Here is a 16,416-nt window from a genome sequence, read left to right as displayed (position 1 = left end):
TGGGCAAAGCAGTCTGGGTGGGTTGCCTTTGTAGAGGTGCTTGGAAAGGTCTGTATTCGCCTGTGTACCTAGCCAGCCCACCCTGAAGCAGACACTTTGGAATGATTGTACCTTGTATCTTTACTTTCACGGGCTGCCTTTACCCTAAGGTGCCTTCTATCTCCTTTAAACCTGGTTCTATCTGTTAGAAGCCTTAATGGGGGCAGGAGTGGTCACAGGATAGCTTACACAAAGCACTCATCAGAAGGAGCTCGGGACATCATCTACACTGGAGGGAAAGGTGATGCCGTGTCTCAGGAGAGACCCAACCAGACTGTAATGCCCAAAGAGTCGGCATTTGCACAAGGCCTGCACAAGTAGGTGTTTTGTACATGTCCATTACTAACCTGGACCTATCTCCATATGGGTGAGCAAGTCAGGTCTGAGCTTTGTGGAAAAGAGCTACAGGCTGTTATGCTAAATCTCTACAGGGTAGTGAAGAAATCCCAAGGACAGTTCATGTGCCGCAAGCCCAGGGGTTACTTGTGACCTAGAAACACCTTGAGGACATTCTGATTCTTATCAGTTGTGGGGGTAGCAGGAGGGAGGGGAGGGAGGCCAGATGGCTGAGTGTAGCTGCTCCTTATTTGAAATGTCAGGAGGCCATGTCACTCAGATTAGCCTGGCGTCTCTGGAAATTACAGCACCAGCCCCACTGTGGCTGGTGTCACTCGTGGGGCTTCGGGAGTGATGTATTTCAGTTATATGTGTAGACTCACCTAAGTGATGTGATAAATGCATTGAAAGCCTGAAAGGAGAAGTGTTGCATTTGAACCTGCAGGTGTGATCTGTCGGTCCTCCTGAGCCAGGGCTCTGGTGATGTTGAGACAAATAGGAATGCAGCTGAAAAATCACCAAGCATGTGCATGAGTTCCTTTGTTCATTCATTCATTCAACAGATATTAACTGAGCCTCTACTGTATGCCAAGCACTTTTCTAGATACTAGGGAAATATGGAGGCATAAAGGTGCTTGTTCTCATGGTGCTCTTTTTAAATTCCCATTTCTCTCCAGTTATCTATCTGACATGGGTATAGAGGTCACACAGAGACAATGATCTTGCCCTTTTCTCTACTTTTGCTCCAGTGAGGAAGCAGGGATAAGAGATCCTGCTGCTGATGCCCTGAAATCTTTCACTGCATGTGCTCCCACGGCCGCAGACTCGTGTTCTCTCCGACTTCCGGGCTGTTGCTATTGAACTTCACTTGACTGAAGGCCTCCTGTTACCGTCGTGGTTGAATCCAGGGTTGAGGGAGTGAGTTGGGCTGTAGGGTTGGTTTCTAAAATGTGGCTGGCTGCTCTTGGGGAAGAATGAACCTCTGTCCATGCTGAAATGATTTCACTTTCCGCAACATTGGATGTAGGAGTGGGGAGCCAGGAATCCACAGGTAGAGGTATAGTTCGAGGTGGAAAACTAACCTTGATTCAGGAGAAGTTGGAGGAAAAAGACACTCATTTTTAAAGCCAGTGGAGGCAGGACAACGTGTGTCTCCCTCAGAAGAAAGAGCCAGCAAAGGCTGGGCTCTGTCCAGTTGAGCAGGGAACTGGGGCATGAATCCTGACCCAGGCGGTCTCTGCTCCAGAGGCTGAATGCACAGCCTGGAGTTAGGGTTGTCTGCTTCTGGAAGGGCAGGTTCAGAGAAGCAGAGTCTTCCTACCGTTGGGCATAGCGCTGGCCGTATATGGTGGGCTTCCATCATAGATGCTTTCAATTTGCCCAAATTCAGCCATTCAGCTTGGAAAGGAAGAGGGGGTCAGGGAGAAAGGAAAATGATTTACATACTACACATTCATTCATTTATCATTCCTTTCACTGTTCCTATACCCACTGAAAGTGTGAGATGAGAGATGCCTAAGGAAGGCGATGGTTGAAAAATGGACGCTTCTCATAGCCAAGTCAACAATTCCTGACTAGTTTTCATCTTTTTCTTTTAACTCAGGACTTGGTAATGACATAATTACATATATATATATATATTAGAATTGGTCGCACACCATGCAGTTAACCACGAACAACTAGTAAATTCAGTATTACAAATCCTACTAGAGAAAATCTCTCACTCTGCCATTATTACCACCATCCCAATGAGATGCAAATGTAACTGTTGGTTTCCCTTTCTCCCCCTGGAAGGCTCAGTCCACCCAGGGGCTGTATTTCCTCCCCCAGGGCACAAGACACGGGGGTAGGGAGGGCTCTCATTTCCCAGTCCAGCACCTCTTCTAGTCAATGGTGGCAACCAGTATGTATGAAACACTGGCACCAGTTGTGCTGGAAGCAAGAGGAGAACCTTCACGTTTACACAGAGCACAGTGGTTCTCTCAAGCACGTGGACTTGGTTTTAGCTCTTCTCGATACAATTTAAATGCTTCCCTCCTGTTGGCATCCTTTTTCTGCTACACAGACTCTCCCTGCATGCCTCCTGTGACTTTGTTTGCTCTGCTATGGGTTACTTTTTTTTTTTTTTAATTTAAATTCAATGACCCACCATATAGTACATCATTAGTTCAGGTATAGAGTTCAACAATTCATCAGCTGTGCGTAACAGGTTCTGGGTTACTTTTAACTTCATCTGCATGTGGCTTTTCTCATTAGAATGCATTATTGTAAGGGGCAGGGAGGGCTCTCCTCGCGGGGGCGACCTGCAGTCAGGCTTGCTCAATTTAGTCTCTACCCAAATTTCAATTCAGCTTGGTCAAACTCCAACTGTATTCTTGGCTTCCCTCCCTCTTGTGGTGGAAAGAATGCAAAGCAGTCTGCAGTTCTGCTGGCGGCTTCTTCCTGTTGTGACTGTCTCTCTGAAGGTCTCCTCAACTTGCAAACCCTCCCCTGTTCTTGCTCGTTTAATTCATGTTATTTCTCCTGCCCTGACTAGGTGTTCCTTCTTCGGTGCAATACATTTTGCTTGCGGTCAAGCCGGTTCACTCCACAGAGGTCACCGTGGCTCTTGTGTCATCTTCCAGCCCTGGTCACCTGGACCGTGTCTGGCTCTGGGGACCGGCTCGTTCCTGCTTCTGGTCGGTCTTGTTGCTGTGTTGTCACTCTGGTCTGGTGTGACCTGCTGTTTGCGTTACGAAGACTCACATGCAGATTCCAGAGGTTCCCAGGCTCTCTCCTGAGTCACTCCAGCCTCTGCTCTTAAAGTCTGTCACTTTTCGTTTGTATTTTTGAGGCTTGCGGTGTCTCTCTTCTCGCTCGGTATTAATGAAGGCAGGCGGGTGTGCACATTTCTCTGGGGGTGCCCTTTCTCCTGGGACGCAGCTGGGTCTATTCTGACTGGCAAGGAGGCTGTGTGCTGCTGTGGAGAGAGAGATGCTCACAGACCTCACCAGCTTTTTGCATGAGGTGACGTGTAGTCTGGAAGCTCTCTGAGTCTTCCTTGCTTCTCAGTTCTTTGGTCTGTGACAGTGCTCGTGGCTCTGGTTTTCAGTTGCCTTCTCTCAGAAGCATACCGTCAATATTTGCGAAATAGTTGACAGTCATTCACTTTTTGCTTTAAGAATTTGCTCAAGTGTGTTATGCCCCGTGGTCAAAAATAAAATTCAACTGAGTAAATTTGAAGATCAAGTTGGCTTTTTCAGTGATTCATGAATTGGGCAGTATCCCATCTAGCAAAAGAGAGGAGCTCCCAGGAGCTGTATGAAATGGAAGGCTTTTACAGGCAGACAGGAGAGGAAAAAAGAAGTTTCTAACAGAGTGGATTGTTTCAGGCAAGGTCACCTTCCTCTGGGGGAAAGGCAGGGCTCTTTCTACCTCACAAGTGCTGATCAGTAACTCCAGATGTACTGGTTCAAGGTTACCGTCCTGGGAGAGGCTGCAACTACAAGGAGATGTTGAGTCTTGTCTCCTGCTGCGGGGTTCAGTGCAAGTGACTCTGAGGCCTCCTGTTTCTCTTTCTTTTCTTCATCGTTGTCTTCTTCTTCTTCTTCTTCTTCTTTTTTTAACAATTCCCACTTTTTGATAAGAATCTCAGCTTAACTGAAGGATGGGATCAAAATTTAAGGCATTAGTGCATCTTGTAGCTGTGGCTCTGAAGTTCCTAGAGCTTTTACTGATCCTCTATGTGATACAGGTTGTGATAGGGTTTGTTTGTTTGTTTGTTCATTTATTTGTTTCTGAATCTCCGTGGTATTCCTAGGTCAAAACTTCAAGCCCACAATTTTTTAGTCAGTCATTTTCTTCATTCCTTTTCCGGCATTCCAGACTTAGGGAGGTTATTTGCTTGGTGATTAAGTGGCTGTGAGCATGCATTTAAAACTTGTGAGAAAATACAGTGAACCAGGGAGACTACAACTATTATTACTATAAGTAGGATAATTCCCAGTATCTGAGTGTATTTAAGAGCCTTGGTCCCCAGGACCCAAACAAATCAAAATCCAATATGTCAAAGACCCTGTTGAAGGAGTCACTTTCTTAAGCCAATTCAGTGACCTTATGTCGCTGAGTTTCCACTTTGCTAGAAGTGTTAATTCACGTACAGCCCGTGGTGCTGGCCACAGCACAGATACCTTCTTGCTCAGCTAAGATAGTCGAAGGCTGTCCTTTTATCAAGAATAAATTTGGCCAGAGTCTCAGGACCTTTGTTGAGCAGCTGTTTTACCAGCAGATTCTATAGTACTTTCAAGAGTTAAGGAGAGTTTCTTGACCAGACCCTCATTGGTATTCACTCATAACCAGGGAAGTAGGAACCTGACAATGGAAGCAAATCCTGAATCATGAAACTCTTCTGGTAAGTCTTTTCTAACCCAATGTTGTATATTCAGGGGAACTGACAAATGAAGTAACACATTGTATTTGTGAAAAGGTAGGGGTACAGTTAGCCTAAGAGGCATTCCTCAGTTATGGTCCAGCCATTTAGGGATTCATAGGCCCAAGAATGAGAACCACTACAGACAAAGATACATTCGGTTGGGACACAAACCACCCCCACAAAGTAGGCACTGTTAATGGACAGATCAGAGTTTTTTATGACAAATCTAGCAGTCTGAAAGGCCTTAGGAGATACAATGGCCTAGGAGATACAGATGATGGCATTATCTTTCCAGACCAATACCAGAGCAAAGGAAAGAAAGAAAAGAAGAGTTTTATGCTTAAAGTCTTGATCCAGTATCTTGGGTGGAAGCAGTGTACTTCGATATCAGCTACTTTTCTTCCTCATCAACTTGATTTTGAAGTCTCCAGCTGGTGAACAGGACCATATGTTGGGTGGAACCTTCTTTAGCTGTGAAATATAGATCCAAAGTTCAGATCTCTGAAGTTTGGCTGGATGGTGAGGAGGATCTGGTGTAATGCCATCCAAGGACATTCAAGGGCAGTTTATGTTCTTAGTGATTCTGAATCAGAAAGGAACTAATTGTAAACATTAGTTTGGAAGATTGTCGTCAGATATTTGAGGAAACTACAACAATTCAGGATCCAGTCCAGTTTATAGGTATAGAACAAAACCTCAAAGACAATTAACAGGACTAGAATCTAATACTTACAAAGGTACAAACATAATTTCTCTTCCTATAATCACCCCCATTCTTTTAACCAAAGATAATCACAGTAATACTCCTTTATTTGCATTAAACATGACCTGATTACTTACATAAATGCAGCAAAAATGGTGATTGACTATAAGTTCTTTCTAAAGATTGATTTGCTGGAACTTTTCTTAGGGAATCTCAGACTGAACTCTAAAAAATTCTTTGAAGCCAGGAAAATAAAATAAGGGCTTGCCATAGATTTTGCCTACAATACCTACAGTTTGGCTAATTCCTCTCTTAGGGTCCCTCAAAATATCTTGATGTTTCTAGGTCTACCAGGCAGTGACCTTTCTTCCTTACTTGGTAAGGCTGCCGGAACCTTATAAGCAAGTTATCAGGATGATCTTTCCAAGTAGTTACTTAAGCTGCCTGGTCATATCTGAGTCTATACACATCTTTCTCAAATATGATATTCTAGTCAAAGCTTTGGTAATACTGCCAATGTTTCCATTGTGTTCTATTACAGGGAGAATGGATTCCTGTTGAACTTATGCACATAAATAATTATATTGCCATGGAAAGAATACTAAAGAATTTCTGATTTCTGGAGGAATTGGGTAGGGAGAAAAAGTAAATGTTTCATTTTTGTTTACAAAGATGTACTTTACCAAACTGCTGTAAGTCATGGATAGCTTAAGAAAAGGTGGTTTTTTGTTTTGTTTTGTTTTGTTTTGTTTTGTTTTATATCTAGAAAAACAAAACATTCAAGAACTGGCAGCAATCAAACAAAAAGTCATAAAGAATTATAATTATCCCCCTAAGTTTGGTCAGTCCCATGTAGTTAATACTTGTTCTGCTTGAATCTAGTTTTTTCACTGGTCCTGGAATATCTTACCCAGTTCAGTTTTATTTTCTTAAAGTTATCAGAATCTGTGCTTGCCAAATTCTTTCCTAAGGATCTCCTTGAAGATGAAACACTTTGTGGAACGTCTTTACAAAAGCATCTGAATAAAATAATAACTGGCCTGTAAATGACAAAAGACTTGAGAAATGCTCATTGTAAAAGATCTGATAAGAGTTTGTCATAATGGAATTGACAAAGAAATTTGGTTATTTCTGTGACACACAGCATTTTAAAATTATGACTGATAGCATTATATATCAGGACATATCAGATTTCTAGGAATTTTATACAGTTTCTAGAACATTAATAAGATTTTCCTATACAAATATGACATAAAGACTTAGTATTGCTTTTTTTTTTAAAAGATTTTATTTATTTGACAGACAGAGGGAGCACAAGCAGGGGGAGTGGAAGAGGGAGAAGCAGGCTCCCTGCCAAGCAGGAAGCCTGATGTGGGGCTCCATCCTAGGACCTGGGATTAGGACCTGAGCTGAAGGCAGATGCTTAACTGATTGAGCCACGTAGGTGCCCCTTAGTATTACTTCTTACTTGGCAATGCTCCTATGCAATTTAACATATCAAATAAGACTAATTAGCTTAATATCTCACTTTTCATATGGAAAGAAATCAATCTTTTGAAATGTTCCAGGGACCCTCTGAAAAAACCCAAAGATAGTTGTAAGGCAAAAAGACCTTATTTAGAATTTAATTTGGGGAAGTTTGTAAAAAATATCAAAGGTTTTAAAACACTTAGTCAAGTTGGATTATAAGTCATTGTGAAATAATAGTTATATATTTAACAAATAGTGACAATTAGAGATTTTGTAGGCAAATACAGAAAGTTAAGTAGCTGGAAAAAAAAAAAAAAAGAACTTGGGTTTTTAAATAGAGAAGACTCAGTTTTCTTCAAGTAATCAATGACCTGACATGTTATACAGATAACATGAAGCATGGCAAATTATTTTGGTAAGACACAAAACCTTTGCTGTTCAGGTAGATTACTTAAAAAGTAAGGAAAACTTTTCACAGTGTCTTATCAAAAGCAGACTAATAGTCCAATAAAACTTTGTTCTTTTAACGGAGAGAAAATCAAATCCTAATTTTGCACCAGCTTACTTTTGATACTAAAACACATTCACTTAATTAAATTCATTCCAATCTTAGCAAGTCCTGACCGTGCATAAAATTCCTTTCCAAAGATTCCTATTCTACAAACCTTGGTGACTTTAATTACATATGTTAGAATTTTTAACCCTCAAAAATCTTACCTTTTAGTAAGAATAAACAATTATGAGCTGTCTCTTACACTAGCATTCTGTGGATTGGCAGACATTTTTTTTTTTAAAAGATTTTATTTATTTATTTGACAGAAAGAGAGCACAAGTAGGCGGAGAGGCAGGCAGAGAGAGAGGCGGGGAAGCAGGCTCCCCGCTGAGCAGAGAGTCCAATGTGGGGCTTGATCCCATGACTCTGAGATCTGACCTGAGCCGAAAGCAGAGGCTTAACCCACTGAGCCACCCAGGCGCCCCAACATTTTATAATTTCTAGAAACACATGCTTTCTCATAGTAATTTTTTCAGCATAACCTAAAACTAACAGACTCAAATATCTTTAGTTTTCCTGTAAAAGGAAGCCAGAGTAGATAACTTATATTCAGTAATGAATATTTCAGTATTTTATCTTATTTGGAAATAATCCAGATATATAATGATTACCCATCACATGATTTAACTTGGCAAAACCTTAACATTTCAGGTTTCCCAAAAGATTTGGGAAACTATTAAAAACATCTTAAGACTTTTTTATCCCACTTACGTCCATTTAATTCACTTGTTCTCAACAATTATATTTAGAATACTTAGAAAATTTCATTGTACCAGGTTATTTTTTTCTTGCTGACAAGTTTTGTAACAGAGATAATATGAGTTTGTTTGACTAGTAAACCCAGGTAGAATAAAAATTAGATGTCAGCATTATTTTTAATTTTGATAACTTTAAAGATAATGTCTGTTTTAATTAGATGAATAAACTTAAACTAGTATTTAATTACTAAAGATTATCTGAGATCATGGGAACCTGAAAGGCATTTGGGTTAGTTTTTGTGGTAATTCTAAGAATTTTATGAATATGTGATTCATAGTCACACTTAATTATCCTTGGGTCAGTTAGATATAACTCTTTTACAAATTGATTTTGGTAATATCAAATCAAATACCCATATCCAGAGATAGAAAATTATCATGCATGTACAACACATATATGGAGATACACATAAATAGACACGCAAAAAACCTTATGCCTCCCACTTAAAAAAATTTAGCCACAAATCAAGTAATTATAAAAGAGGTTGGATCCATAATACCTTTCTGGCAGGTGGAATAATTTAAGATTACTTGCTCAGGTGGCTAATGTTTTTTATTAGTATGTGTGGAGAAGACACTTAAGATTTTTATTTGCCTAAGTTTTTTTTTAAATAATTTTTAAATTTTTAAAATAAATATATAATGTATTATTAGCCCCAGGGGTACAGGTCTGTGAATCGCCAGGTTTACACACTTCACAGCACTCACCATAGCACATACCTTCCCCAATGTCCATAACCCAACCACCCTCTCTCTACCCCCCTCCCCCCAGCCACTTTCAGTTTGTTTTGTGGCATTAAGAGTCTCTTATGGTTTGTCTCCCTCCCGATCCCATCTTGTTTCATTTATTCTTCTCCTATCTCCCTAACCCCCAACGTTGCTTCTCCACTTTCTTATATCAGGGAGATCATATGATAATTGCCTTTCTCCGATTGACTTATTTCGCTAAGCATGATACCCTCTAGTTCCATCCACGTCGTTGCAAATGGCAAGATTTCATTTCTTTTGATTATTTGCCCAAATTTTAAAAAAAAACTTTCCAACTTTCTGTTCTCGCTCTCTTTTTTTTTTTTTTTTTTTTTGCTAAGAATTAGCTCCCTGAAGTTTGCATATCAAAGAAATGGCTTAGACAAGAGTTCCTGAAGAAGACCAGGTAGGAAGGATACTTGTACCTCAAAGGTGTAGGGAAAGAATGCCCAAAGGACTTTGGTTTCCTAAGGCCAGAATTTTTATAATACTTACAAGACTTTTGAGATAAATAGATGAGATTAGTTGCTTATGAAAGGACTGACACACCTACCCACCTATGTTAGAATGTTTTTCTTTCCCTCTGCATACATTCGTTTAGGGGAGAGGGCCTAAAAAATATTGCTACTGGGCTCTGAGTATCAACTTCCAGTTTGGCCAAATTTCTGGTCATAGGGTTATTAATTCCTTTCAAATATCTTACCAGGTTTTAGCAAACAGTAAATACGTCTGACAGTATTAAACAACATCATGGACCCAAGAGGTGTCCTCAAAGAGGGTGCAAAAGATATTATCTTCACAAGATTTAGAGCTTCTCCCAAAGATAGCCAAAGGAAGGAACTGATAACCTGCATGTCCCAGGCAGGCAGAAAGCCAAGCCGAGTTCTTAGGACGTAGTACAAGAAAAGAAAGCAGTCATCCTTGGAAGAGAAGGGATCAATAACCAATAAGTCTGGAACTGGAAAGGAAGAGACAGTGAAATTGTATCCTCCTTTTTCAGCTGGGCCCTACAGACAGAGGTCTAAGAGAGCTGACTCTGGCAAGAATTTTCACACTGAGCCTGGCTTTTGCCAGTTTTCCTATGGTCCCCTTTGTTGGCTCCAATACCTAGCAGAATTTGGCAAGATGTTTCCATCTTTATAATTTAGGTTCTCTTAGTCATTTAAGAGAATAACATAGAAGTTTACCAGAAAACTCTTCAGAGTCCCATCAGCCTTGGGAGGGACCCACATGGGGGCCCTCCTTCAAGAGTGCAGGAGGATATCTATTAAGACCACTAACTTGGCAGACTTGTGCTTATGGTCTTCTAGCCTCTTTAGAGTGGAAGAGCAATTCAGATGGAAGATTATTAGACTGTGAATACTCAGGTAAAAGGAGGATAGAGGGGGGCAGGTCTTATTTTAGGTACCTCCCGTGTCTTTAATTTTTCATTAACCTTTGCAACGAAGTTTTTAATGAAGCAATTTTAGAATCTTGAAGCCTTTTAGAATATTTTGCATAGCAATTAAAATAGGTCTGCAGTCCGTTTAATTCAGGAACCCTTACTTTCAAGTACACTTCTTAAATGTACGATCTTGTCTAATTAGAATGTTCCCCATCTTGGCCATTGTAATTCTAGATGGTCTTTAGTAAGATCTTGCCATTTTTGTAGCTATTTATATCCCAGAACCATAGTTCTTAGATATAAAATAAACAAGTGTGCTGGAAAGTGGCATGCTCAAGTCTTTGGAATTTAAGGATATCACTTTTATTATTTATTTGTTTGTTTTTAAGCTAAGCCTTTGGGCCTCTTGGAGCCAAACTAACTCCTAAAAGGGTGTACTGCTGGTTTAGGGATTGTGTTCTGCCTTGCTGCACAGAAGTTTTCTAGAGATTGGCAGATTACCATGTGTCTATCTAACCTGCCCCATGACGAGCTGGTCCTAATAGGAGTTGTTGGGTGATGTGCTAAAAACCCCAGCAGCTCTTAGATGCTTGACCTATCACTACCAGTTCTGTAGCTGCTTCTAAGATTCCCATTAGCAGTAGACTTTGTCTACACAAATTAAGACAAACCTGTGTTCTAATATATGGGTGGTGACTAAGAGGTGTTACTACATCATGACCAAGAGAAGGTCTGTGCACACTACCACCAGTTCCCACCGTGAGAGGATTGGGAAGGGACTGAACTAGAAGACCCCAACAAGTGGGTACTGCAGACAGGGAGCTCCACATAAATGGAGAGCCCTGAACTGCCACTGTCCATTCTCATGCAGATCGTGGTAGAAAATCAAGGGGTGGGAGTTGCCACCAGGTCAGTGACAATTGTAGTTGGATCTGTCAGTAGTCCCCAACATGGAAATGACTCAAAAGCTAATTAGATCTGGAGCTAGATGAAAGCCATCAGTGCTCTGAACCAAGGGGCGCACCTCCCCACAGCCCTCAGAAATGATGAGAAAGAGCACTCAAAAGGGTTTGCAGGCACCATGTCCCTGAAACCCTCAGAAGTTCATTTTGGATCTTATCACTGCCACCAAATCTGTTAACAAAATTCAGCTGAGTAAATTTGAAGATCAAATTGGCTTTATTCGGTGAATCACGAATCAAGCAGTATCCTATCTAGTAAATAGAAGCTCCCAGTTGCTGTACAAAATAGAAGGGAGAAGGGAGAAGGGAAGGCAGAAGGGAGCAGAAATACAGAAGTTTCTAACAAAGAGTGGATTGTTGCAGGCAAGGTCACCTTCCTTTTGGGAAGGGCAGGGCCCTGTCAGGCAGATTGCCTCACTAATGCTGATCAGGTCATTCCAAATGCACTGGTTAAAGGTTACAGGAAACCACAACCAGAACAGAGTTAAGCTTTGTTTGCTGCTGGGAGTCTCAGCACAAGTGACTCCACGTAGGGCATCTTGCTTCTTTCTTTCCTTCTTTTTTTTAAACACCAAGCACAATGAAAGAATATCCCCCCTTCCAAGGGTTGATGAAAAACTGCCATTCTCCAGCTTCCTGAAGTTTCTCTGTTTTTATGGGATCTACAGAGAATGTTTTGGTTCGAGGGTCCATGAGACTAGGAAATGTATCTACTCATCTTTGCTTGGGTCTTCCCCCACCACCTCCCCTGTGTGCCCTGGGAACAGAATGTACTCAGACCTCATTTGACAATGAGTGGGCAGGAGCCTGCCATCGTCTGGCGGTGCTAGAGTGAGAGGGTTCATCAGCTGACCTGGGATCGCAGGTATAGTGGACAGAAGTTACAGATGCCTAAGCCAGGATCAGTCATGATCTGGAATAGGTTGTGTGTTTTTCCCCTCCATGTCCCTGTCTGCACTGTCCTGTTCCCGTGTTCTTTTAGGAGTCTGGGACCTTATAACACAGATGACACTTGGAATCTGATACTCGCGTCTGTTCACCTGTGAGTTATCTTATCCACAGAGAGGTTGATAATTGGATGCTAGAAGTTAGTCTGTCTGCTTTTCTGCTAAGGCTGGAAACAGGGTGTGTGTGCTTAAAAGAAACTGTAATTCCTTATTCCCCCTAATCCTGCCCAGGCACTTTGGCTGGGCACATTGCTTGCCAGGCTCTTCAAGGAGGAGAGAGAGCAGAGGGAGTAGAAGACTATTTCCTGGACTCAAAGCAAAATCTTCTAAACCTCCATCTTATCTCATCTGCATTTTCTCTATTTGCATTCACAGATTGATCATTAACTCATTATTCAATAAATATTGATTAAGTGTCGGTTATGTGCTAGGAGCTGTTCTGGATGTTGGGGATACAGTGGAGAATAAAAGGTGAAAAAGTCCGTGTCGTCGTAGAGCTTACATTCTACTGGGAAATATGTGTGGAATAAATAAGTGAAATGTGGTGTCTCTGATAGTGACGGGCTGGAGAAAAATAAAGTGGGGAAAGAAGAAGTTGGTTGCAATTTTAAATGGAGATGTCAGGGAGGACCATGTTGAGAAGATGGCATTTGAGCAAAGGGAGTGAGCTGGGGAAAAAGTGTCCCAGGGAGATAGGATAGTGGCTACAGAGATGCTGAGATGGACAGGTTCTGCGTATGTTTAAAAAGCCAAGACACTAGTATGTTGGAGTGTAGTGAGTGAGGGGTAAAGTAGGAGACCATCAGGTCAGGAGGAGACACAATAGCCAGCCAGATGGTGTGGAGTCTTGTAAGCCATTGCAAATAATCTGGTAGGTACTCTGAGAAGGAAGCAATAGGAGGATTTGGGGGAGAAGAGGGACATGACCAGAGCTATGTTTTTAAAGGATCATTCCAGCTACTTTGCTGAGAACAGATCATAACGGAACAAGGCCAGAAATAGGGAGACAAGTTAAGAGGTATTGCAGTGATCTAACAGGGATGATGGAGGCTTGGACCAGGGAGGTAGCAGTGGAGGAGGTGAAAGCGGTTGGATTAAGGCCATGGTATTCTCTAGTGGACTGAATGTCTGAGGAAAGACAATCAGAAGAGTGGAGTTGACATTCACTAACTTGGGGAAGACTGTAGGTGAAGTAGGTTGGGAGAAACATTCAGAATTGAGTTGGCATATGATCGGAGACTTTGTGATGCTTATTTGAGTATATGGGAGTATAAAATGGAGCTGGGTAAATGAGTTCAGGGCTGGAGGTGAAAGCTAGAAGTTTTCAAATCACGAGACTGGAAAAATATCTCTAACTATACATTACAGAGAAGAGGTTCCTGAACTGAGTTCCCGTGTTAAGTTACTGATGAGCTGAGAAGGTAACAGCAGAAAGACTAAGAAGAAGCAACAGAGAGGAAAGATGGTGGTCGGGGGTTATGGTGTCCTAGAGACCAAACTGAGAAAATGCTTGGGGAGAGAAGAAGGGAAGGAGACCAACTGAGTCAAATACTGCTCATAGATCAACATGAGGGCTGGGGCACTTTGAGTGGAGTGGGAAGTGTGAAAGCATGATTGGAGAAGGCTGAGGAGAAGATTGGAAACAGCGAGTACAGACCATTGTGTTGAGTTTTGTTTGAAAGGGAAGCAGAGACAATGTGGCAGGCAGAAGAAATCCAGTTTATTTACTGGTGAGAACTATCCAGTCAAGATAAAAATCATTGCTATTGTAGGAGAGGGAGGACCATTGGTGGAATGTTCTACCACAGCAGAGAGGATGGGCTCAGGGCCAGGTAGTGAGGGTTCCACTTGGCCCACTTGGCCCAATGGTTCATCCACAGTCCTAGAAGGGAAGACTCAAGGCTGCCATGCAGGTAGACGAGGTGACAGAAGCTTGTGGAAGTTCTCCTATTGTTTCTGTTTTCTTAATGAAATAGGCAGTAAGGTCATCAGCAGAGGGTGGGAGGAGGAAAGGGTTGGTGAGAAGGTGAGACTATGTCTTCCAGAAGACTGAAAGGAGTGGGGATCTGATGACAGGCAGCATCCAGGACCCACTTGGGGTTAGTGGAGATGAGATTAAAGTGAGATCAATGAACCTGTGGGTTTTCCTCTGGCCACATTCAGTCGTTGAGGTTCAGGCAGGAAGTAGACCGAGAGCTGGCTTTTACCTGGGTAGTTTTGCCAGGTGAGTGAAATAACATGAGAAAGCCAAGAGAGTGATCTTAGCGTGGCAATGGAATTTGAGCTACGTAGGGAGGAAAGAGATGGGGGAGAGACGGAAGGGGGGCTGGAATAATGGAATGTAGAATAATGGAATATATATAAAATATATATTCAGACGTGATTTGAAATGTTACTCTTCAATCTGCTGGACATATTCAGTTAGTTGCGAAACCTGTCTCCTTGCATAGAGGAAGTAGGAAGTGAGTTTTGAAACCAAATGTTCTGATTTCTAATTTGGTCCTCTGCCCCCAGTAGAGAGAAAGAGTGTGTGCGTGCCTGTGTGAGTGAGGTATGTGCGTGTCCGTGTGCAGGGGAAGCTGTGACTAGAAGTTTCGGCACACCTCCTGTGTCCTCTGACTTGACTCCTGAGTCCTGCTTCTGCCTGATTCAGAACACTGACTTGGGGGGAATTTCGAGGGGCCCAAACCACGGGGACTCCCAACTTCCTCCCTAGCATTGTATTCTGAAATCTTGTTTTCTTCCTCAGTGTGTGCGTCTCTTTTTTAAAACATTATGTTTGCTGCTCCTGCTCATGCCGCTGGCAGCCTGTTCTCCATGCTAATTGCTCGTCCTCCCTCTAAGCCCTGCAGTGCCTCCCTCCTGCACCTGCCCACTGGGCTGGAGGCTCGGGTCTGCAGGGCTCCTCTCTCTGGCTCCCTCCATGGGAAGAAGCTGTGGTTTCCTTTCTCCCTCAGGGTCACATAGTCCCATCCATAGTTGCCTCCATTCTGATATTATCCCTGTTCTTTCCTATCTGTCTTGCTTTCTTAATAACCTGTCAAACCAGAGATGCCAGTATTGGGGGTTTATTCCAAATGTGCCAAGTTTGCCTCCTGATCAGGCGCCTGAATTTCACACCGTGCACCAGGCCAGCTTCCAGGTCTTCTGTTTGCATAGAGTCATTAGGCTGGCTCCTGGTTTCTCTCCTTTCTTTTAGCCCACTCTAATATACAGCTAAATTTCTGATGCATTGCCGGAGGCCTCAGGCTCCTGATGTGTCCTGGGGCCTTAGGCTATGATCTCTCCGTTCCAAGGCAATACTAAGCCTCAGGACTAAGGGGCAGAAATTAACTCACGGTGGCGTGTTGGTGGCTCAGTGGCCGTTTTAGGGACTTCCTGCTGGATCCTTCTGGAGCCCAAATCCTTATGAAATCTCACCAAACAAGGATGGCACAGGGCCAGTCTCTGGTACACTGGATAAGCCAAGAGGCCTCTGTTATATTTTTCCTTATCATTCACTGGGAAAGTATTTTGGGAGGGTAGAATGGGGAGCAAAGTAGGAAATACTGAACAAAAAGCTTTCCAGCCTGTCTCCCTTACTAGATGGATTTCCAGGAGGTCATGCTTTCTTCAGGATTTATCCCACATAACATGATTGACACACAGTGGGCTCTCAGGGAAAGAATTAGTTTATTGCTCTAAGTCTAAAAGAGGTGATCGATCAGTGATGGGCACGGAAACACACACGTTCTTGTAACAACGAGGCCCATGGAAATTCGTGAATGGTTGGGACCTACCTAAGCCAACCAGGGTGTGTGGGAGGACTGAGGAGAGCATGGTTCACATAGACGGGGCTTCTGGGAGCCAGTGTGGACTGAGCCTGTGTTCGGTGAAGGCCAGTGGACCCAAGGGGAGCCAGGGACCATGGACTGCAGCCATTGGACAGGCTGCTGGATGGAGAAATCAGAGCTACTCAAAGTAGATCGGGGCATTTCTTGTCTCCTGTGCACTTAGAAGCTCTTTTTATGTTTTTGCTTCCTTTCAGGGATAACACTCAGAAATTGACTTTTAAATTGTGGGGTATGGGGGGAGAACTAACTCTCTCTTAAGAACCCTCTCCGTGG

At 42.5% G+C, this 16,416-nt stretch overlaps 1 protein-coding gene across 6 annotated transcripts in view; it reads left to right on the top strand.

The window, feature by feature from the left end:
* CACNA1E (calcium voltage-gated channel subunit alpha1 E) overlaps nt 1-16,416 on the top strand; it is a 486,165-nt gene that overhangs the window by 273,966 nt on the left and 195,783 nt on the right. The gene's annotated exons all lie outside the window — the stretch shown is intronic.

The sequence above is a fragment of the Lontra canadensis genome, unplaced genomic scaffold (genome assembly GCF_010015895.1).
Source record: "Lontra canadensis isolate GAN:19392208 unplaced genomic scaffold, GSC_riverotter_1.0 scaffold24, whole genome shotgun sequence".
Classification (NCBI taxonomy): domain Eukaryota; kingdom Metazoa; phylum Chordata; class Mammalia; order Carnivora; family Mustelidae; genus Lontra; species Lontra canadensis.
Note: the sequence above shows the minus strand (reverse complement) of the source record. Positions and strands in the feature narration are given on the sequence as shown.